The sequence below is a fragment of the Drosophila santomea genome, unplaced genomic scaffold (genome assembly GCF_016746245.2).
Source record: "Drosophila santomea strain STO CAGO 1482 unplaced genomic scaffold, Prin_Dsan_1.1 Segkk69_quiver_pilon_scaf, whole genome shotgun sequence".
Lineage (NCBI taxonomy): Eukaryota > Metazoa > Arthropoda > Insecta > Diptera > Drosophilidae > Drosophila > Drosophila santomea.
Window position 1 is genome coordinate 1,153,641 of NW_025319001.1, and position 22,815 is coordinate 1,176,455.

A 22,815-nucleotide genomic window follows, 5' to 3' on the forward strand; every position below is an offset into this window, starting at 1 on the left:
GTTGTTGTTTCGGCTATGGTTCGAGTATTGGGTCGGTTCGGTACTGCCAGACCGAATGGTTGCGCAAATCTACCAATAGGTGGAGCTCGAGCACCACAGCAGCTAATTTGTGTCAGTGAGCGCACGGTCACTGGAGTCGCCGAAAGGAGGAGCCACAATCGTGGTAAGTGCGATGGAAAGCGATAGTAGCGCGAGTGCCATGAGCGCCAGCAGTGCGTCGCGGAAGTCGGGGCGAGGCAGGCGTAGAAGCCATCAGGCTTCAAAGAGCTCGGCACCGACGCAGCCTAAGCTCGTTGCTGTGGCCTCGCGTGGTGTTCCCGAGCCTGTGGGAGCGCTGGACGAGGCGCCTTCTTCGCTGGAGGACCCCAGAGCTGTCTCTGTTGCCAACACTGCCCCCATCGCCGTCAACCACGTTCCCCCGCTGCTGCCCCTGCTTCTGCCCCTGTTGCTGCCCCCGCCGCTACACCTGCTATTGCCACCGCCACCGCTGCCTCCGCTGCCGCCCGTGCTGGGCAAGCAGCCATGACGGCAGAGCTGTCGGCCACGCAGCGCATGGTGAGAAGCAGCTTTCGCAGTCTAGGAGGAGTAAACACAGATGAGCTCTCGTTTGCCATTAGCCGCTACGATGAGCTGGTGATGGCGTTGATGCTCCGGTGTGGAGAACTGGAGACGCTGTTGGCTATGCCGCCCCCACCGACGCCGTCTATGCTGACTTCCGCAATTTCGCGTCTTCCCCAGACGCTTCAGGCTGCACCCATTGCTGGCCCGCGGACCACGAAGGTTCGCGAGACGTGGTCAGCAGTGGTGAAGTGCGACGAGCCAGCGCTATCGGGGAAGGCTCCCTCGGAGTCAGGGTGCATGAAGTACGTGAGCTCCGTCGAGGTGGTGGTGCAGTTACCCGGACTCCTTCAGTCGGAGAGCTGCAGAAGGTTGTGGCGTCGAACAAATTCGCCGAAGTAGGGCTAAATGTGGCGCGAAATGCGGCCGAGAAGCCGAAAGTCGTCGTCTACGACGTCGACACAGCAATCGGCCCCGAGGAGTTTATGCAGGAGCTCCACGAAAATAACTTCGACGGCGAGATGACGGCCTCGGAGTTCAAGAGGCCGGTGCACCTGGTCACCAAGGCGTGGTCGGTGACTGACGGCGCCACCGTTAACGTGACGCTAGAGGTCAGCGACAAGGCGATGCCGAAACTTGATGTAGGTCGGGTCTACATCAAGTGGTTCTCATTTCGATGCCGATCACAGGTTCGCACTTATGCCTGCCATAGGTCGAATGTATGCCGCCAGTGCGGGCAACAAGGCACATTCGTGGACTTCAAAGGAGCATTTAACAACTTATTTGGGACACGCTAATGGATGTACTGCTTCAGCGCCTCGAGCCGTATTGCCTGCTGAGTGCATACGCGGATGATCTGCTTCTGCTCGTCGAGGGCAACTCCAGAGTCGTGTTAAAGGAAAAAGGAGCGCAATTTATGTCCACCGTAGAAACGTTGGAAGCGGAAGTTGGCGTTGCCGTCTCGACCAGCAAGACGGTAATAATGCTGCTCAAAGGTAGTTTGAGACGTGCGCCCACGGTAAGGTTTGCTGGAGCGAACCTGCCGTATGTGCGTAGCTGTCGGTACCTTGGCATCAGGATCAGTGAAGGAATGAAATTTCCCACGCACATTGCTTCGCTGCGCCAGCGGATGACCGGAGTCGTTGGAGCATTGGCGCGTGTGCATCGAGCCGACTGGGGTTTCAGTCAGGCGGACCATATAAGACGGACCTTGTGTGCTGTTTGGTGCCCCGGTATGGTATGACACCGCCGGGCAAGTAGCTGCCAAGAGGCGACTAGCCTCCTGCCAGAGGCTGATCCTGCCCACCGTGGCACTGCAGGTTCTTGGTGGAGCCGCCCCGCTTGACTTGGCTGCTAAGCAATTAGCGACTCGCTTGGAGGAGTGCTTGCTGCTGAGTTGGCATAACAGATGAGACGACGACAGCGAACCAGGACGGGTGACGCACAGGGTTATCCCAGATGTCACTCTCGTTTTCGGGATCAAAAGTTTGGTTTCTCGATGAAGGCGTCTTTCTTGCTTACTGGGCACTGGTCGTTCAATGCATCTTTGCACGGGAGAGCCCTCAGCGATACCACTGCTGGAGCATGTGGTAATCCATATGAGGACTGGATCGATACGATTACATATCTTCACAACTGCTACTTCTGATGTTACTCTATTGCCGTACAAACGTGACTAAGCTTAGCTTGGATTTTTGCGCTTGTTATATAGCCCACAGCTAGTGTGCCCAGGTCGTTCTATTGGATTGTGGGCACCTTCCGACAACGCGCTGTCGAGAACGTCCAGTTGCCTTGGTCAGCTGGTATGTTTATTGTGGCCGATAACGTGTTATCGATATTCCAGGGCTGCACGGATCAATTGGTATGCTTAGTGTGGCCAACTGCGTGGGAATCCCAGGGCTACACTGTGCTTAAATTTGGGCGCGAGGTTAGTGTCTGTGTGATTTTTGATTGAAAACTCTTTTGTTGGAATGTTAAAAGAATGTTTAACTTTCTCGACAGTCGAGGAACTCGACTATATCGTTCTCGCTTGTTTCAATTTAAATTGACATTTTACAAAATTCTTATATGAGGTTTGGTTGTCAATATTAATTTTGCATCTGGGGTGCTAATTCCTAATTCCTCAGCCATTTGGGCTACATCCTCTTTTCTATTGATTTGCAAACAAAACAGTTACGAAATGCAGGTTGGCTTTTATAGAAGTCAATGCATATATTGCAAATCTATAGTCATCAAGTTGACAAGGAACGATATCTATATCTTCGTATCATTATTGTCTGTAGTGTGTAACGAACAACGTTAGTGGGCTGCTGGAGTTGTGATTACCTGCCCACCCTACCTATGGTCGTTCCTTCCCGGCTTTTCTAACGACCCCTTTATCCATTTTACCGGAACTGCATTAACTAAAAGAAATCTATTCAGAATGCATTATAATTAATTCTCTTAAAACTAACATTAAATGAATATTAATTTTGGCTGGACAAAAAAAAACATACATACAATCTATGAAACAATTAACTTGCTTTTTTGAAGTTCGTGGATTTTCCCAGGTGTTCCCTATTGCATTTTCAAATCCAAATCTAACGTCATTTCTTTTTGAAAACAATTTGAAGGCTGGTCGTTTGCATTTTTGTACTCTAAACCGAATGTTTAGATGTTTTAAGTTTTCTTTTTCTTTGTTTTACTCTTTGTAGCTGCGGCATTCATCGGTGAAAGCGCTTCCAACGAGCTGCTGCTGCTAGCGGTTTGGCGGAGGATAGTGTGCCCGCATATCCAAACTGAATTTGGGCTCCATTAGTGTGGTCGATCTATTGTAGAAGCGCTGCACACTGGTTGGGTTTGTATGGAGTCTTGGCCAAAATTACTTCCAGTGGTAAGTTTTGAAATTGATACTGTAAGTTCTCTAAAAATTAAGAATTGGTAAAATGTAAAAAATAGGCGTGGTCGATAATATTTACGCCCACAGGAAGGCAAAAACCAAAAAATACACCTAAAAGCATGCTACAATTTTTTTACTTGAAACATTATTATTATTTTTATTATTATTTATTTATTTTATTTATTTAAAATCACAGTGAGGAATAACTACTCTTCCGTATATCCAATGAGAGCTGGAGTCCCACAGGGCAGCGTCCTTGGACCACTTCTATACTCCTTGTACACTGCAGATATCCCTTGCCCGAACTTCGATCACATGGAAGCACCCTACAAGGCTCTTATGGCAACCTATGCAGATGACATCGCAGTGGTGTATAACTCTGGGGACAGCAGAGAGGCAGCGAAAGGACTGCAAGAATACATTAATGCTCTGGCAGCCTGGTGTAAACGGTGGAATCTAAAAATAAATGCAACGAAAACCACAAATCTATGTTTCACATTGAAAACGCTCATCAAAAAAACACCCCCACTCCAGCTAGAAGGAGTTACACTAGACCAGCCGCTGCAAGCAACATATCTAGGTATAACACTGGATAAACGCCTCACCTTTGGGCCGCATCTCAAAAATGCAGTAAAGAAATGTGGTCGCAGATCACAACAACTGAGATGGCTCATGAACAGAAGGAACACCCTCTCGCTGAGATGCAAAAGAGCTGTGTATGCGCACTGTATCCTACCGATCTGGTTATACGGGATCCAGATTTGGGGAATCGCAGCCAAATCAAATTACAAACGAATCCAGGTGATGCAAAATCGAGCACTGCGACAAATAACCAACTGCCCCTGGTACGTACGGAACTCTACACTCCATAAGGACCTCAATCTCTACACAGTTGAGGAACAAATTGGGAGACACACAAGTCGATACAGTGACAGACTACAGAGTCATAGCAGCCTTCTTGCAAGACGTCTTATCCCCGCTCGACCTCTGAGACGACTCAAAAGGCAAGGCTTTGCCAAGACATTTGGACAGCAGTAAAAACTGCTATGTATATATGCTCCTACTTCACTAATTTGTATATAGTGTTTGGTTACCCCTAGAATATTTCTCCCCTGTGATGTTAAGATACAATATTATGATGTACGGATTCTTCACTTAATAAATAAAAAAAAAAAAAAAAAAAAAAAAATTATTATTATTTCCTACTTTACTAATTTGTATATAGTGTTTGGTAACCCCTAGGATATTTGTCCCCTGTGATGTTAAGATACAATATTATGATATACGGATTCTTCACTTAATAAATAAATAAAAAAAAAAAATTATTATTATTATATCTATAAATGGTTTAATTTAAAAATAAAAAACACAGCAAAACAAAATAATTCAGAATTAAAGCATTAAAGTTTAGTGCTTCAACAGCGTGTTCCTGTAATTTAATCATTTTCTAACAAATCACAGGTCGACGATAATAATTTCGATTTGTCATTCTTTTTTATTTTTCTTTGACCTGTTACGTATGGGGTCTGATCTCAAAAGAAGTATTTTAGTTAAATCCCTGTTCGTGATTATGCGAGACATCTTTCGGGTATGCTGCAGTTGGTTTTTTTTTTAATTTCCTTATTGTTTGACTCTGCAGCTTCCTCTGAGAGCTCACGTTCAAATTTTTTAACATCTATGGTGTAGCCTGATGCTAAGGCTTGCAATATCGTTGCGCAGCGGATTATTAAATTTTCATCAACGCCTGTAATTTCGGATGCCAAGCTTGGATTAGAGAAAACAGTTCTGGATGTGTTTCCATCGTTGGAAGTTCCACTGCCTCCATCCCTTGGCTTATCAACAAGTAACCCCATTTTGTCTCGAAATTCAGCTTGGACTCGTTTCTTTCTTTCCAAAATTTTAAGCTTTTGTTCTGCCGATCTTGCTCGCCATACTTTTATTTCTAGTTTATATGAAATATGCAAAAAATACTGAAAAAAGCGTATATAGGAATGTAGGTGTGATAAGCCGAACTCAAAATACATACTTCCTCTGCACTTCTCTCACAACACATTTTTGTATATCATTTATTTCTGTGGGTTTCGCTCCGCATATATAGCATTTCATGGAGAGTGTATTGCTTAAAGCGTTGCATATCTTACCATCTACCATAGTAAGTTGCAGGGAATGATTAACAAAAAATTTATTGTTGGAAATTTCAAATTCGGTTGGCTTTAAGTTGCTTATTTTATTTTTGAAGTATTGCTCTTCTTCAATGGATAGTGTGAATTCGTAAGGTTTTTACGATTTCGATTTGAAATCGTAAAATTGGTGCTCCGGTTTTCGAAATCGTAAGAATTTTTCGATTTGTAAAACGGGCACTTTTGTCTGGCCGAAATGAAAAGTAAATGCCTTTTTTTATATCAAATCAGATCTTATTTACTAAGGGAACAAAATAGTTTACTCAGTGGTCTATTGATGTTTGTTCCTCATCACCACAAAATCATTCTGCCACTTAGTTATTTTATAAACAAATAATTTCTGACCCCACCTCATATTTGACAAACAAATTGTTGCCGTCGGCAACAACAATTTACTATTTGGTAAAGGGTCGATAACTACGCCGCCAAAAGCTATCGCGAAGGTTGCCATACTGTTGGTGGAACGAAACAGGCAAACAAAAGTGCTTATAAAATATAAAAGAATTCATTAATTAATTAAAAGGAGGGCCAAAAGTGTTGTTTGAAATTAATGCTACTTAATTTAAGTACCTTAATGGTCAAAGTGCTGTAAAAAAGTAATTGCGAACATCGGAATTGAAACTGTGAAAAGGGTGGCCGCTCTATTTTCTGCTTAACAACTTATACATCTGTTTAACGGTGAATGCATATTTGAAAATGTAAGTACAAAAGTATTTAGTCCTTATTTTAAGCCCCCTGTTTAGGGGCAAGCAAAAATCATCACTTCAGGGCGAGGTCATGCTGGGGTTCATGAAGGAAAACCAAGATTTGGCCAGGGGGTTTTAAAAGGGCGACAAGGTGGCTTTAGATGCGAAGTGGGCCGAAATTTGCAGCACCTTGAATGGAATTGGCCCTCCAATAAAAGATGTTTCAGGGTGGAAGAAGGTAGGATTATTTAACAAATATAAGAAAAGTGAAATATTATAGTAATATATTACAGATACAGGTTTGTATGGAGTCTTGGCCAAAATTACTTCCAGTGGTAAGTTTTGAAATTGATACTGTAAGTTCTCTAAAAATTAAGAATTGGTAAAATGTAAAAAATAGGCGTGGTCGATAATATTTACGCCCACAGGAAGGCAAAAACCAAAAAATACACCTAAAAGCATGCTACAATTTTTTTACTTGAAACATTATTATTATTTTTATTATTATTTATTTATTTTATTTATTTAAAATCACAGTGAGGAATAACTACTCTTCCGTATATCCAATGAGAGCTGGAGTCCCACAGGGCAGCGTCCTTGGACCACTTCTATACTCCTTGTACACTGCAGATATCCCTTGCCCGAACTTCGATCACATGGAAGCACCCTACAAGGCTCTTATGGCAACCTATGCAGATGACATCGCAGTGGTGTATAACTCTGGGGACAGCAGAGAGGCAGCGAAAGGACTGCAAGAATACATTAATGCTCTGGCAGCCTGGTGTAAACGGTGGAATCTAAAAATAAATGCAACGAAAACCACAAATCTATGTTTCACATTGAAAACGCTCATCAAAAAAACACCCCCACTCCAGCTAGAAGGAGTTACACTAGACCAGCCGCTGCAAGCAACATATCTAGGTATAACACTGGATAAACGCCTCACCTTTGGGCCGCATCTCAAAAATGCAGTAAAGAAATGTGGTCGCAGATCACAACAACTGAGATGGCTCATGAACAGAAGGAACACCCTCTCGCTGAGATGCAAAAGAGCTGTGTATGCGCACTGTATCCTACCGATCTGGTTATACGGGATCCAGATTTGGGGAATCGCAGCCAAATCAAATTACAAACGAATCCAGGTGATGCAAAATCGAGCACTGCGACAAATAACCAACTGCCCCTGGTACGTACGGAACTCTACACTCCATAAGGACCTCAATCTCTACACAGTTGAGGAACAAATTGGGAGACACACAAGTCGATACAGTGACAGACTACAGAGTCATAGCAGCCTTCTTGCAAGACGTCTTATCCCCGCTCGACCTCTGAGACGACTCAAAAGGCAAGGCTTTGCCAAGACATTTGGACAGCAGTAAAAACTGCTATGTATATATGCTCCTACTTCACTAATTTGTATATAGTGTTTGGTTACCCTAGAATATTTCTCCCCTGTGATGTTAAGATACAATATTATGATGTACGGATTCTTCACTTAATAAATAAAAAAAAAAAAAAAAAAAAAAAATTATTATTTCCTACTTTACTAATTTGTATATAGTGTTTGGTAACCCCTAGGATATTTGTCCCCTGTGATGTTAAGATACAATATTATGATATACGGATTCTTCACTTAATAAATAAATAAAAAAAAAATTATTATTATTATATCTATAAATGGTTTAATTTAAAAATAAAAAACACAGCAAAACAAAATAATTCAGAATTAAAGCATTAAAGTTTAGTGCTTCAACAGCGTGTTCCTGTAATTTAATCATTTTCTAACAAATCACAGGTCGACGATAATAATTTCGATTTGTCATTCTTTTTTATTTTTCTTTGACCTGTTACGTATGGGGTCTGATCTCAAAAGAAGTATTTTAGTTAAATCCCTGTTCGTGATTATGCGAGACATCTTTCGGGTATGCTGCAGTTGGTTTTTTTTTTAATTTCCTTATTGTTTGACTCTGCAGCTTCCTCTGAGAGCTCACGTTCAAATTTTTTAACATCTATGGTGTAGCCTGATGCTAAGGCTTGCAATATCGTTGCGCAGCGGATTATTAAATTTTCATCAACGCCTGTAATTTCGGATGCCCAGCTTGGATTAGAGAAAACAGTTCTGGCTGTGTTTCCATCGTTGGAAGTTCCACTGCCTCCATCCCTTGGCTTATCAACAAGTAACCCCATTTTGTCTCGAAATTCAGCTTGGACTCGTTTCTTTCTTTCCAAAATTTTAAGCTTTTGTTCTGCCGATCTTGCTCGCCATACTTTTATTTCTAGTTTATATGAAATATGCAAAAAATACTGAAAAAAGCGTATATAGGAATGTAGGTGTGATAAGCCGAACTCAAAATACATACTTCCTCTGCACTTCTCTCACAACACATTTTTGTATATCATTTATTTCTGTGGGTTTCGCTCCGCATATATAGCATTTCATGGAGAGTGTATTGCTTAAAGCGTTGCATATCTTACCATCTACCATAGTAAGTTGCAGGGAATGATTAACAAAAAATTTATTGTTGGAAATTTCAAATTCGGTTGGCTTTAAGTTGCTTATTTTATTTTTGAAGTATTGCTCTTCTTCAATGGATAGTGTGAATTCGTAAGGTTTTTACGATTTCGATTTGAAATCGTAAAATTGGTGCTCCGGTTTTCGAAATCGTAAGAATTTTTCGATTTGTAAAACGGGCACTTTTGTCTGGCCGAAATGAAAAGTAAATGCCTTTTTTTATATCAAATCAGATCTTATTTACTAAGGGAAAAAAATAGTTTACTCAGTGGTCTATTGATGTTTGTTCCTCATCACCACAAAATCATTCTGCCACTTAGTTATTTTATAAACAAATAATTTCTGACCCCACCTCATATTTGACAAACAAATTGTTGCCGTCGGCAACAACAATTTACTATTTGGTAAAGGGTCGATAACTACGCCGCCAAAAGCTATCGCGAAGGTTGCCATACTGTTGGTGGAACGAAACAGGCAAACAAAAGTGCTTATAAAATATAAAAGAATTCATTAATTAATTAAAAGGAGGGCCAAAAGTGTTGTTTGAAATTAATGCTACTTAATTTAAGTACCTTAATGGTCAAAGTGCTGTAAAAAAGTAATTGCGAACATCGGAATTGAAACTGTGAAAAGGGTGGCCGCTCTATTTTCTGCTTAACAACTTATACATCTGTTTAACGGTGAATGCATATTTGAAAATGTAAGTACAAAAGTATTTAGTCCTTATTTTTAAGCCCCCTGTTTAGGGGCAAGCAAAAATCATCACTTCAGGGCGAGGTCATGCTGGGGTTCATGAAGGAAAACCAAGATTTGGCCAGGGGGTTTTAAAAGGGCGACAAGGTGGCTTTAGATGCGAAGTGGGCCGAAATTTGCAGCACCTTGAATGGAATTGGCCCTCCAATAAAAGATGTTTCAGGGTGGAAGAAGGTAGGATTATTTAACAAATATAAGAAAAGTGAAATATTATAGTAATATATTACAGATTTGGTGTGATTGAAAGGGATGCATCCGCAAGAAAGTTGCCAAAAATAAGGCGGAGATCAGGGCTACTGGTGGTGGTCCTTATTCCCAGCTGCCTATAAGTGAAGTGGAGGAGGAAGTTGCCAAGCTATGCGGGTTTTACGAGATGGTGGACGGAGTTGGCGGTTCGGTGTATGGAGCTCCATCCTCCGAATGGAGCTTGCTGAAGAACCATCTACATCTCGAAATGACGACGAAGAGCCGAGACCCAAGCGTCGTCGCAATAATCCTGCTGCTTCTATCGACCTGCAAAGCCTGTGCGAGACTCAGCTTGATGTAATGACAGAGCTCAATTCATCCATGGCGGAACACTTTAAAAAAATGGAGGAACTGCAGAAGGAGTCACTTGCAGTCCAAAAGGAAGCGGTTGCTCTCCAAAAGGAGGATAATGCAATCAAGAAGGAACTTCTTGAGAAATTCAAGAGCATATTACGCAAATTAGAACAATAAAACAACTATTAATAAAAAACAGTAGTATTAATAAAAAACTAATTTTATTTTTGTAAATTCATTGTTTAATCTTTACACTAAGAGCGACTGAGCAATTTCATCGCGTTCATGTTGTCTGTCATCATCTCCTTCTACTTCATTGTCGTCGCAAGATCTTGCGTGTCGTCAAATTGAAATTCTTCGGTAATGATCAAGTTTCGCCTTCTACATAGACTGTGCAAAGCACAGCATACATTTACAACCATTCAACAAAACGATGGCTCATAATTTAAGCATCGTTGCAGGCAACGAAAACTACTCTTAAGCACTCCAATAGTCCGTTCGACAATATTTCTGGCTCGGGAATGCCGATACGTTCCAATCTCCGCGCTCCTGTAGGGAGTTAAAACGAAGCTCTCTAGGGCATATCCGGAGTCCGCCAAATAAAGTGTCCGTTTATGATGGTGGATAAGAACTCTCCCGCGCTTTAGTGGTTCAATATGAAGGAATCATGCCATGACCCAGGGTTAGTGGCATCAATGGCGATGATCTCCATATTGTCGTTGCAAACCTTAGGAAATCTATAACATATGTAGTTCAAACTGTAATAACCCTTTCTATTAAAGAAAACAGAGGAATTGTGTACAGGCTTCTGAATTCGTACATGAGTTCCTTTCAAACAGGCAACTATTCTTGGCAGTTGATATCTTGTATAGAAGTTTAAGGAAGATTTCTGCATTTGTTGCCTAGACATTTGGAGGGATATAGCATCCCGACAGATAGGCCGGTCTAGCAGCGGAATAAATACTTTAAGAATCTTTCCAAATGTGCTGCGTCCAATGTTTATATGATGGTCCTTGTCCACTGATAGCAGCCAGTAGCCAGGTATCGCAACACAGCAGCCAATTGATTTGAATTTGACAATTTAGTCACTTGCAAATGTGGCTTTACTACTTCCAAAACCTTTTTAAACGTATGCTTGTCAATCCTATATGAATTAACAAAGCTGAAAAATAAAAAGTTACTCGCGGAATGTTCAATTATCTGTAAATATAATTTACCTTTTGTCAGATATATTAAAAACACATGTATTGCATCTTAGATACCTAGACTTTCTCAAGCCCAGCAATTTCTGCCTTCTCCTAGCTTCAAAACAAGCAATGGCAAATATAAAAGGCATTTTTTCGCGAAGTTTAATTGTGATTACAGAAAAAAGTCAGCTGTTTGAGCAGTAAGAAACGATGACAAACGAAACATTCCGAACGATTTGGCCCAAATCGAAATCGAAAAAAATATCTTACGATTACCGGAGCATGCCTGACTAATTATTACTGAATTCAGCACAGCCTGATCTTTTTCTGCATACGAGCCCTGTTGTGTGCACCAAAGCTCAAAAGTATGAGTGTAAACACACACTTATAAGAAGCGCCTATGAAAAAAAAATCGAAAAAAAAGCACGAAATAGATAAAAATCTTTTAAATGAATATACAAAATTATACACAAATGACAAAAACACAGCAGCAGCACAAACACAAAGGAATAGTAGTCGATAGCGTCATAAATCTGATATTGAAAAAAATAAGATGACTTTTCTTTATTCATGACCATACACAACACGGCAACTTACGGCAGCAAAACTCAACGATTTTATTATCTTAAAACAATAAAGAAAACACAGATTACACTCACATTGGGGGGTTTTGGCGGGAACCTAACTAAAACTTTAGCTAAACATAGAAAAGACGTTCACAAAATACACAAAATAAGTCGTTCAATTAAAATATTTTCACAGGACAAGACAAAATGGCATGCAAGTTTATTATAAATAAGAACATAAAAAAACAATACCTTCAACTTTTAAATCCATTTAAAATCGATTAAATAGGAGCACAATAGCAAACGTTTGACCACTTCAAAGTACAATTTTATTTTGAACGACCGACTGCAGCTGCGTCGCGCCGATGAACACGTGTTCACAACTTTGAGGAATTTCCTGAAAGTCCCGTTACAAATCTAGTAAAAACCGGTTTGCCACTTAAAAGTTTGGACTTTTTAGAGACAGTTGGCAAATACTTTGCAAAAAATTGTTGTGATGAATTTTTTGATTTTTGGCCTATGGACGCAACCAGTGTGCGCTGGTCGATGTAAAAGATACAAAGAGGAAAAAGAAATGTAGGCCCAAAAGTAGGTAATGGTTTTGAAGTGTGTGCCAACTGATAGCAAAGCAAGCGCAAAGTTAATCAAGGTCCGTCCACAGATTTTAAAATGTCGCATATTAATATATAAATACTTTGCACGGGTGCGGTCATAGTTAGGACCGTCCTCTATAAGGAGCGTAGGGTGTAAATGGTCAAAGGAATTCGGGATGTAAGTTAACACGAGCAAGTCAGAGGGGTGCGACGACCCGCCGAAATGCCATCCAAGACCGGATGGACCAACAATAACATCGGCGACGCTGAGCCAGCCCAGTAACGCATTTCGCTTTAGCGAAAGCGATGTGCAAGGGTCAGCGTAATGCGAGGCGGGCATGTGCGCGCTGGGTGACCGTCGAAGGCACGGAACTCCAGACGGCACGAGGCGCTGACTATGCGCTCTGCTGGGACCGCTGCCTCCAACCGAAGACTTGGCGGCCTTAATAAATTTGATTTGCATTTAGTTCGTAAGATACCAGAATTCAGAGCAGTTGGCTCTAATAAAAAGAACCATTCAATACAAACGTATTTGGTTTAATTGACGCCCAACGCGCTTAAGTGTCGTAAAACCGTAAAATCCGTAGTAAAAAGATCTAGAAATCAAGGTCTCGTAATCGGGTTTTCTTTGAAAACACTTCGGACTCGCGCGCTGCACAATAATAGTGAACAGCAACAAACAAACATAATTATCTAATACAAAAACAAAACAACGCTGCACAAGCAACAGTGAAAACCGCTGCATATCAACAGTAATCAGCTAAATCAACGACAGCCAGAGGATAAACGGATCAACCAGCTACCGTCTTCGATGCATTTTTATTATACCAGTATACCAATATAACATGTAAGTGAGATCTTTATTTTCAATTTACCTCTTTTAACGTCAACCAGACATGTGTGCCAATTTTTGAAAAAAAAACACATAATAAGTAACGAAATAAAACAAAAAAAAGAGTGATTGCAATTAAAAGTTCAGGTATAGCGATTTTCATTTACAAATTTTTTTTAAAAAACAAATGATGAAGAAGGAAAATTAAGCTCTTTCTCATACAAATTATAAAAAAAAAAAATTTAAAAAGTATCATTGTCCGATGTATAGAAACAGTAACGAAAACAATGACAGTGACGAAGACTTAATACAGAGCTATAAAGACATAAGAAATAATAGCCATCAAGGGGGTCACATTGACGGTACTGACAAAGTAAAACCTCAGGTACCATTAGTAATAAAGATGTAATTAGACTCATGGAAGCGGCCGTAAATGGCGCACTAGAGCATCAACAAAAAATATTTTCAGAAAAGCTTAAAGAGGTTGAGAATAGGCAGAGAGTAAATGAGGGTGGACCCCTAGTGGTATACGAGCAAATACCACATAACTCAGCTATCTCTTGTAATGAACCGCTAGACTTAGTAAAGTCCATACCAAGTTTTGACGGAAAACAAGATGAGTATGTGGCATGGCGAACCGCAGCAGTTAACGCCTACGAAATCTACAAACCATATTTGGGTAGCTCTAGAACCTACCAGGCCGTAGGAATCATACGTAACAAGGTAATAGGCCCCGCGGGAGTAATGCTTACGTCACATAATACAGTACTAAATTTTGATGCTATAATAGCTAGAATGGACTGCGCTTATGCAGAACAAACTCCAATCGAGGTAACGCAACAACAAATGGTTACTATGCGTCAGGGAGAACTTCCCCTAATGACTTTTTATAATGAGATTGAGAGAAAGCTAACTCTTATTATTAGTAAGACTTTGTTGTCTTATGACACAAATACTGCCGCTATCTTAAATAATAGATCACGGCAGGACGCTTTGACCGCTTTTGTGACCGGGTTAAAAAAATCAGTCCGACATGTAGTTCTCTCAGCTGCGCCCAAAGATTTGCCATCAGCATTGGCTGTGGCTCAACGGGCAGAGTCTTGCAATGAACGAGCCTGGTTCGTTGCAAGCTTTAATAAAAATTTAGAGGACAAATCTTACAATTCAGAAAACCGTCGCCAGGGTAACCGTTTTCATAACACCCCACAAGGTAATAACCACAACAACTCCCAGGGTGTTTTCCAGAGAAATCAAAACAATAATGCACCGGGCACTAGTAACCAAACTAGAGGCTCTCAATTTTCTAAAAACCAAGGACATAAAGGCCAAACGCAACAGAACAGTGAATCAAATAATTCTCGTAAAAGCTATTCTCAAAATCTAGGTCCTGAACCAATGGACGTTGATCCCACATCACGTTCTAAATTTAGGGGCGAGCAGACAGCTCGCAGTCGTCAATGGTTGAACCATACGACCCAAGAGCAGTCAAATGACCAGGAGTATAGGGTAAAGTCATCCTACGAAGCAGCGGAAATCGAGGCAGATAACACGTCCGATTCCGAATCATGTAATTTTTTAGGGGAACGTCCCTGCTCCCGTACATAATTCGTACGATAGCGGGGCGGGAAATCAGGTTACTGTTAGATACAGGAGCCTCCAAAAATTACATAAAACCTTTATCTGAATTAAAACACTTCAAACCGGTGGAAACACCATTTGAAGTTACATCAATCCATGGGCACACAAAAATAAAACAAAAGTGTCTGATCCATCTATTCAATGTTAAGTCATACTTTTTCTTGTTAAACAACCTGAACGGATATGACGGAATTGTTGGACTAGATGTACTAAAAAGGGTCAATGCAAAAATTGATTTAACAAAAAACATCATTGAGCATGATCATGGTACAGAGCAGATTTTTTACTCAAAATGCAGAAATGTAAACTTTATTAACATCAATGACGTGGACGTGCCAAACGCCGTCAACGAAGATTTTAAAAAGATGATCAAAAACAGATCAAAAGCCTTTGCGGACCCAAACGAGTCCCTCCCCTTTAATATAAATACGGTCGCCACGATCCGCACTGACGGGGAACCTGTATATTCAAAACTTTATCCATATCCGATGGGTGTAGCCGATTTCGTCAATTCGGAAGTTAAACAACTTCTAGCAGACGGAATAATAAGACCATCCCGGTCGCCTTACAATAACCCAATTTGGGTTGTTGATAAGAAGGGTTTTGACGAAGAAGGTCATAGGAAGAAACGTCTCGTTATTGACTTCAGAAAACTGAATCAGAAAACAATTGATGACAAGTATCCTATACCATCCATATCGACCATACTGTCGAACATTGGAAAAGCCCAGTACTTCACGACTCTTGATCTGAAGTCGGGCTTCCATCAAATTGAGCTCGCGGAGCGCGATCGAGAAAAGACAGCTTTTTCGGTCAACAACGGGAAGTATGAATTCTGCAGACTTCCCTTTGGTTTAAAAAATGCCCCTAGTATTTTCCAACGGGCCATAGATGATGTTCTGAGAGATCACATCGGTAAAACTTGCTATGTCTACGTCGATGACGTAATCATTTTCTCCCAAACAATGGAGAGTCATGTCAACGATATAAACACGGTCCTAAAAACTTTGTGCGATGCAGGCATGAGAGTGTCTGTAGAAAAATCTATGTTCTTTAAGGAGAACGTAGAATATTTGGGATTCATAGTGTCCCGAGGGGGAATTAAAACTTCGCCTGCAAAGGTTAAGGCTATAAAAGAATTTCAACCTCCATCAACACTGTTCAGTCTCAGGTCATTTCTGGGACTGGCCAGTTATTATAGATGTTTCATAAAGGGGTTTGCTAGCATCGCAAGACCTCTGACGAATATTCTAAAAGGTGACAATGGAAAAATTGGTGCAAACCACTCAAAGAAAGTCAAACTAGAGCTGACCAACGAGCAGCGAAAATCATTTGAAAAACTTAGAAACATCCTGGAGTCTGAGGATGTCATGTTGGCATACCCAGATTTCACTCAGCCATTTGACTTGACCACTGACGCCTCTGGAAGCGGCCTAGGGGCTGTTCTTTCACAGAAAGGTCGTCCAATCACCATGATCTCTCGTACGTTACGCGGAACCGAGATTTCAATGGCAACAAATGAACGAGAACTACTAGCAATAGTATGGGCACTCCAAAATCTCAGAAGCTATTTATATGGCGTAAAGAAGTTAAACATCTTCACCGACCATCAACCACTGACCGGTTCAATGTCGGATAAAAATCCGAATCCCAGGCTCAAAAGGTGGAAAGCGTTTGTTGATCAACATAACGCACAAGTGTTCTACAAGCCGGGTAAAGAAAACCACGTAGCCGACGCCTTGTCGCGGCAAAACGTAAATGCTTTAGATAACGATACACACTCCGACATCGCTACTATCCACAGCGAGGAGTCGTTGACCTACACTATAGAGTCAACGGAAAAACCTGTAAACTGTTTCAGGAACCAAATAGTGATCGAACAGGCAGATTTCCCGTCTATAAAGTCAATCATCCTTTTTAAATCAAAAACGCGTCACATTGTGCGATTTACAGACCGCACAACACTGCTTCGCTCACTAGAAGATTTAGTAAAAATAGATGTCGTCAATGCAATCCACTGCGAGCTACCTATACTCGCCTTCATTCAGCACGATTTAATCGTCGCTTTTCCCTCGACGACATTTAGACATTGTAAGAGCTTGGTCACCGATATAACAAACAGTACCGAGCAAAGGGAAATTATGACCACGGAACACAATAGGGCCCATAGAGCAGGACAGGAAAACGTAAAACAGGTCCTTCGTGACTACTTTTTTCCCAAAATGGGCCAGCTAGCGGCAGAAATCACCGCAAATTGCAGAACATGTTCCAAAGCAAAATACAATCGTCACCCAGTGCAACAAACCATAGCGGAAACACCAATTCCCGGTTATACTGGGGAAATTATCCACATAGATATATTTTCAACTGATCAAAAGCATTTTCTAACTTGTATCGACAAATTTTCAAAATTCGCTATAGTCCAACCAATCGATTCAAGAGCAATCGTAGATATCAAAACTCCGATACTACAACTAATAAACCTGTTCCCTAAAATAAAAACAGTTTACTGCGACAATGAAAGGTCTATCAACTCACAAACCATACGAACCATCCTAGAAAATAGGTATGGTATACAGGTCTCAAATGCGCCCCCCTTGCACAGCACGTCTAATGGCCAAGTTGAGAGATTTCATAGTACCCTAGCAGAAATCGCACGGTGCATCAAGATAGATCAAAACATAACCGAGACGACCGACCTCATTCTATTTGCAACAATAGAATATAACAGAACTGTCCACTCGGTTACAAATAAAAAGCCTCATGAAATAGTTCACGCTATTCCACCAGATTTTGCGGGCACAATAAGAGACAAGATCAAAGAGGCTCAAGAGAAAACACTTAGGTACTCAAATGAACACAAAGACAATAAATAGTACCAAGTAGGCGAAAAAGTCTGGTTAAAAACCAACAGACGCCTGGGTACCAAATTAACGCCACTCTGCTCAGAAGAGGTCATTGAGGCTGATCTGGGCACGACAGTGCTTATTAAAGGGAGGGTGGTCCATAAGGACAACCTTCGTTAAGAGGGTGCCCAATTTAATTTAAAATTTTTTACATTTTTTTATACTATCACTTTTTTATACTTTAGTGACGTTTGTTACTCTCTATATTTTATATTTTTCGCACTTAGGTTAGGAAACTTGCTACTCCCGTTAGTCCTACTGACAACTCCCTCTTGGACCATAAAACTAAACGAATACTCACACGCTAACCACATACCAATAATGGACGGAGATATTACTTTATGGGACGAGTACGGTTACATGGGACATACAACGAACGTTACATCGTACGAGACTTACGCAGACGAGACGAAACACGCAATGGACTTCTTCGTGAAGGAGCACATGAGACGGGTACTTGAAACGGACTTGGAACGAATAGAGACTCTTCTGGACACACTAAAGGTACGTCACCGACATGCCCGTAGTCTTAATTTCATAGGGACTGCTTTGAAAGCAATAGCGGGGACACCTGACTCTGACGACTGGGACCAGGTGAGGCTTAGACAGGGACAGCTAACGGACTCGGTAAATGAACAGATAGAAATAAACGACAAAATACAATTGCAATTAAACACACTGACCTCATCCATGAACTCTATTTTAAAATCGGACAACTTAGACACAGAACATTTGTACGAGACAATTTTGGCAAAAAACCGTGTTGTAATTCAAGAACTTGAAAATTTAATACTTGCAATCACCCTTTCCAAATTAAACGTAATAAGTCCAATAATCCTGAATGACGTTGACGTAAAGGAGATTGAAAGTAAACATCCCACAAACGTTAGCGTGTCAGATATTTTAGAGGTAGCTAGCATAAAAACTTTTCAAAATCGAGACCTATTGTACTTTTTAATAAAATTTCCGAAGCCTTTGTTAACTTGTAGAAAAATAAGAATATTCCCAGTACAGCATGAAAATAGAATCTTAGATTTCGAGGACGGTAGCACGGTCGCGGATTGCGGTACGGAAACCTTCGCGGTCAAGGACTGCAATGTATCAGCGGGCACCACCTTCTGCAGGAGATCGAAAGCGCCAACTTGCGCACAACAACTCATCTCTGGCATGGTCGCCCATTGCAACACCCAGCCTGGACACTTGGACCCAGTCACCATGATCGACGAGGGAATGCTCATCACCAACGATGTAACGATAAATATCACCGACGAAAAGGGAATAAGCCGAATGATATCAGGAACTTACCTGGTATCATATACCGAAAAAATTAAAATAAACGGCACCCTTTACGTCAACAATATCGGAACATCAAAGAAGAAAGCCGCAGTTTCAGCCATGGCTCAAGTAAACGTTCTGAGGCACCTAGAGCGCCTTAGTCTGTCATCAATTCACGGAATGAGCGTTAAAAATCTGCAGCACATCAACCACCTCCAATCCCGACTGCCATCAGGCAACACCTGGATCTTTTGCTCTGTCTCCTCCACAGCCTCAATAACCCTGGTCATCATCTTTCTTATCTACCGTCTGAAAGCCAAACGTCAACAACCATCTAAGACCATTAAATCCGGGGACGACTTCATCTTAAGACAAGGAGGAGTTAACACGAGCAAGTCAGAGGGGTGCGACGACCCGCCGAAATGCCATCCAAGACCGGATGGACCAACAATAACATCGGCGACGCTGAGCCAGCCCAGTAACGCATTTCGCTTTAGCGAAAGCGATGTGCAAGGGTCAGCGTAATGCGAGGCGGGCATGTGCGCGCTGGGTGACCGTCGAAGGCACGGAACTCCAGACGGCACGAGGCGCTGACTATGCGCTCTGCTGGGACCGCTGCCTCCAACCGAAGACTTGGCGGCCTTAATAAATTTGATTTGCATTTAGTTCGTAAGATACCAGAATTCAGAGCAGTTGGCTCTAATAAAAAGAACCATTCAATACAAACGTATTTGGTTTAATTTGTACACTCACTCGCATATCTCTGCGTACACCCCTAAAAAATTTTAAAATTAAACTTTGAACAGCAATGGTTCGGCCATTTATGCATATTATTATTCCATTTTTTTTTTAACTTAACTTTAATTTATTGTTTATAATATGACATTTTTTTTTTAGAATTATTGAATAATATATAACATTTTATTTTTAATTTTAAACTTAATACTATAAAAAAATGTGTACGCAAAAGTTTGCGTACAACTGTTTAAAGCAGCGTGGGATGCAAAAAATGCAATTACCGTTAGAGTTTTTGTCATTATTCTTATTTAGATTGTGCTAAACTTATTACTGCGCAGTTGACTTTCATCTTTGCACCAATTCAGGAGCTTTTCAACATGGAACAAAAGGGCAAAGAAATTTCTGTTGGGGAGCGATAGCTTATTATAAAATTTTTCTTGAACGGAAAATCTTATAGAGAAATTGGTGCTCTAGTTGGTAGAGCCCACTCCTCTATCTAAAAAGTTATTAATAATTATAACACGACTGGCAGTATCTTGTCAACGACAAGACGAGTATTATAAAGTCTATTCGGCTTAATCCCAGGATGACAGCTCATCAGGTAAGCCTTCAGATCGAGGAAAGTGTTTCCAAAACTGTTTCTGATGATACTGTACGCCGTTCCATAAAAAAGGCTGGCTACCATAGTAGAGCTGTCCGCAAAAACCCTTCATATCAGAAGTTAATCGGCAATAGCGAATATCTTTTGCTAATGAGTATATTTCCAAGTCACAAGACTTCTGGAATAAAATTATATTTTCCGATGAAAGCAAATTTTACATTTTCGGGATTAAAGGAAAAGTTTTGGTGTGGAGGAAAAGCGGAGAAGCATTCAATAAAGAAAATTTAGTTGGAACGGTTAAACATGGATGTTATTTTGAGGAATGGGGCAACATAACTGCGGAGGAGACAAAAAAAACTTGTTCTTTCCATGGCAAACGCCTTACAGAAGTTTTGCAGAGAAAAGGATACCCTACAAGCTATTAAAAAGGGTCAACTTTTCAATATAATATATTTACATATACTCTGTACGCAGACAGAGTATACATTTTTTTATAGTATTAAGTTTAAAATTAAAAATAAAATGTAATATACTATTCAATAATTCTAAAAAAAATGTCATATTATAAACAATAAATTAAAGCTAGTTTATATCTTAAAGTGGGTAGGACTCCGCCTTCATCTCAGGGATATTCCTTGTTCCAGTGTTACCTTTGGAATTAGGGCCTATAAAGCTGACCTTAACCCTAAATTTGGCCTATTTGCCGCTTAGCTTGCCAACCAATCACATCGAAGTCTCCCGGAAGATTTTTCTTTTTTTTTTTATTGTCGATCTTCAGAATATTATACATAATTAACATATACGCGCTGAGATTCGATCTTAAGATACAAGGAAAAGAGAAAAATAGGTAAATAATAAGTGGCGCTCGACAAAAGGTCAGAACGTTGGGATTTAACGGGTAATTGTTTTTGCAGGCCACAAATCTACTTATATCGTCGCAAATCTCCCCACCCCGCAGCACAAAAAGCTTGCTGCTGCCAACGAAAAGAGAGGGAGAGGGGAAGGCAAACCTGGCTCTTCAGCAGGTGATGAGTATTCGCCGAAAGTTCGTCTTGGGAACATCGCGGTGTAAAGCAGCCACTGTATAAATATCGGAAAATATAGAAAAGTGGAGATCGTTTTGCCAAGGAATGGCCGGATCAAGAATAGGCTGATATAAGGCTAGTTATAGTTTTTTTATTTTATTTAATTTTTTTTGGTATTATATATAATTTCTTTTTGTCGTGTAAATTTATTGAAGTTTGCTGAGGAGAATATCATGATGTGAGAGAATGGTGTTCTGCGTAATAATGTGAATTAAATCGAAACAAAAAGAAAAAAAACAAGAAAAAACATGATATGAAAAGAAAATAAAACAAGAGAGAACGGTATAGTCGAGTGGGCGTTAGAGTGGGCGTGGCAAAAAGTTTTTTGGCAAATCGATAGAAATTTAAAAGACCAATATAAAAATGAAAAAATATCAAAACATTTTTCAAAAGTGTGGGCGTGGCAGCTTTGGGCGGTTTGTGGGCGTTAGAGTAGGCGTGGCAAAAAGTTTTTTGGCAAATCGATAGAAATTTAAAAGACCAATATAAAAATGAAAAAATATCAAAACATTTTTCAAGAGTGTGGGCGTGGCAGCTTTGGGCGGTTTGTGGGCGTTAGAGTGGGCGTGGCAAAAAGTTTTTTGGCAAATCGATAGAAATTTAGGAGACCAATACAAAAATTAAAAAATATTAAAACATTTTTCAAAAGTGTGGGCGTGGCAGTTTTGGGCGGTTTGTGGGCGTTAGAGTAGGCGTGGCAAAAAGTTTTTTGGCAAATCGATAGAAATTTAAAAGGCCAATATAAAAATGAAAAAATATCAAAACATTTTTCAAGAGTGTGGGCGTGGCAGCTTTGGGCGGTTTGTGGGCGTTAGAGTGGGCGTGGCAAAAAGTTTTTTGGCAAATCGTTAGAAATTTACAAGACTAATACAAAAATTAAAAAATATTAAAACATTTTTCAAAAGTGTGGGCGTGGCAGTTTTGGGCGGTTTGTGGGCGTTAGAGTGGGCGTGGCGACATGAATCGACAAACTTGCGCTGCTTCTATGTCTTGGGAGTCTGTATGCCTAATCTCAACTTTCTAGCTTATGTAGTTCCTGAGATCTCGACGTTCATACGGACAGACAGACGGACAGACGGACAGACGGACGGACGGACAGACGGACAGACGGACAGATCGACTCGGCTATTGATCCTGATCAAGAATATATATACTTTATATGGTCGGAAACGCTTCCTTCTGCCTGTTACATACTTTTCAACGAATCTAGTATACCCTTTTACTCTACGAGTAACGGGTATAATTAGTATTATGAATAAAATGTTTGAAGTTGAAATGATTTCCTAA

The 22,815-nt window shown here is 40.7% G+C and overlaps 1 pseudogene; it reads right to left on the reverse strand.

The window, feature by feature from the left end:
• Positions 1-10,356: 10,356 nt before the first annotated feature.
• LOC120457646 lies at positions 10,357-11,455 on the reverse strand (annotated as a pseudogene).
• Positions 11,456-22,815: the final 11,360 nt, after the last annotated feature.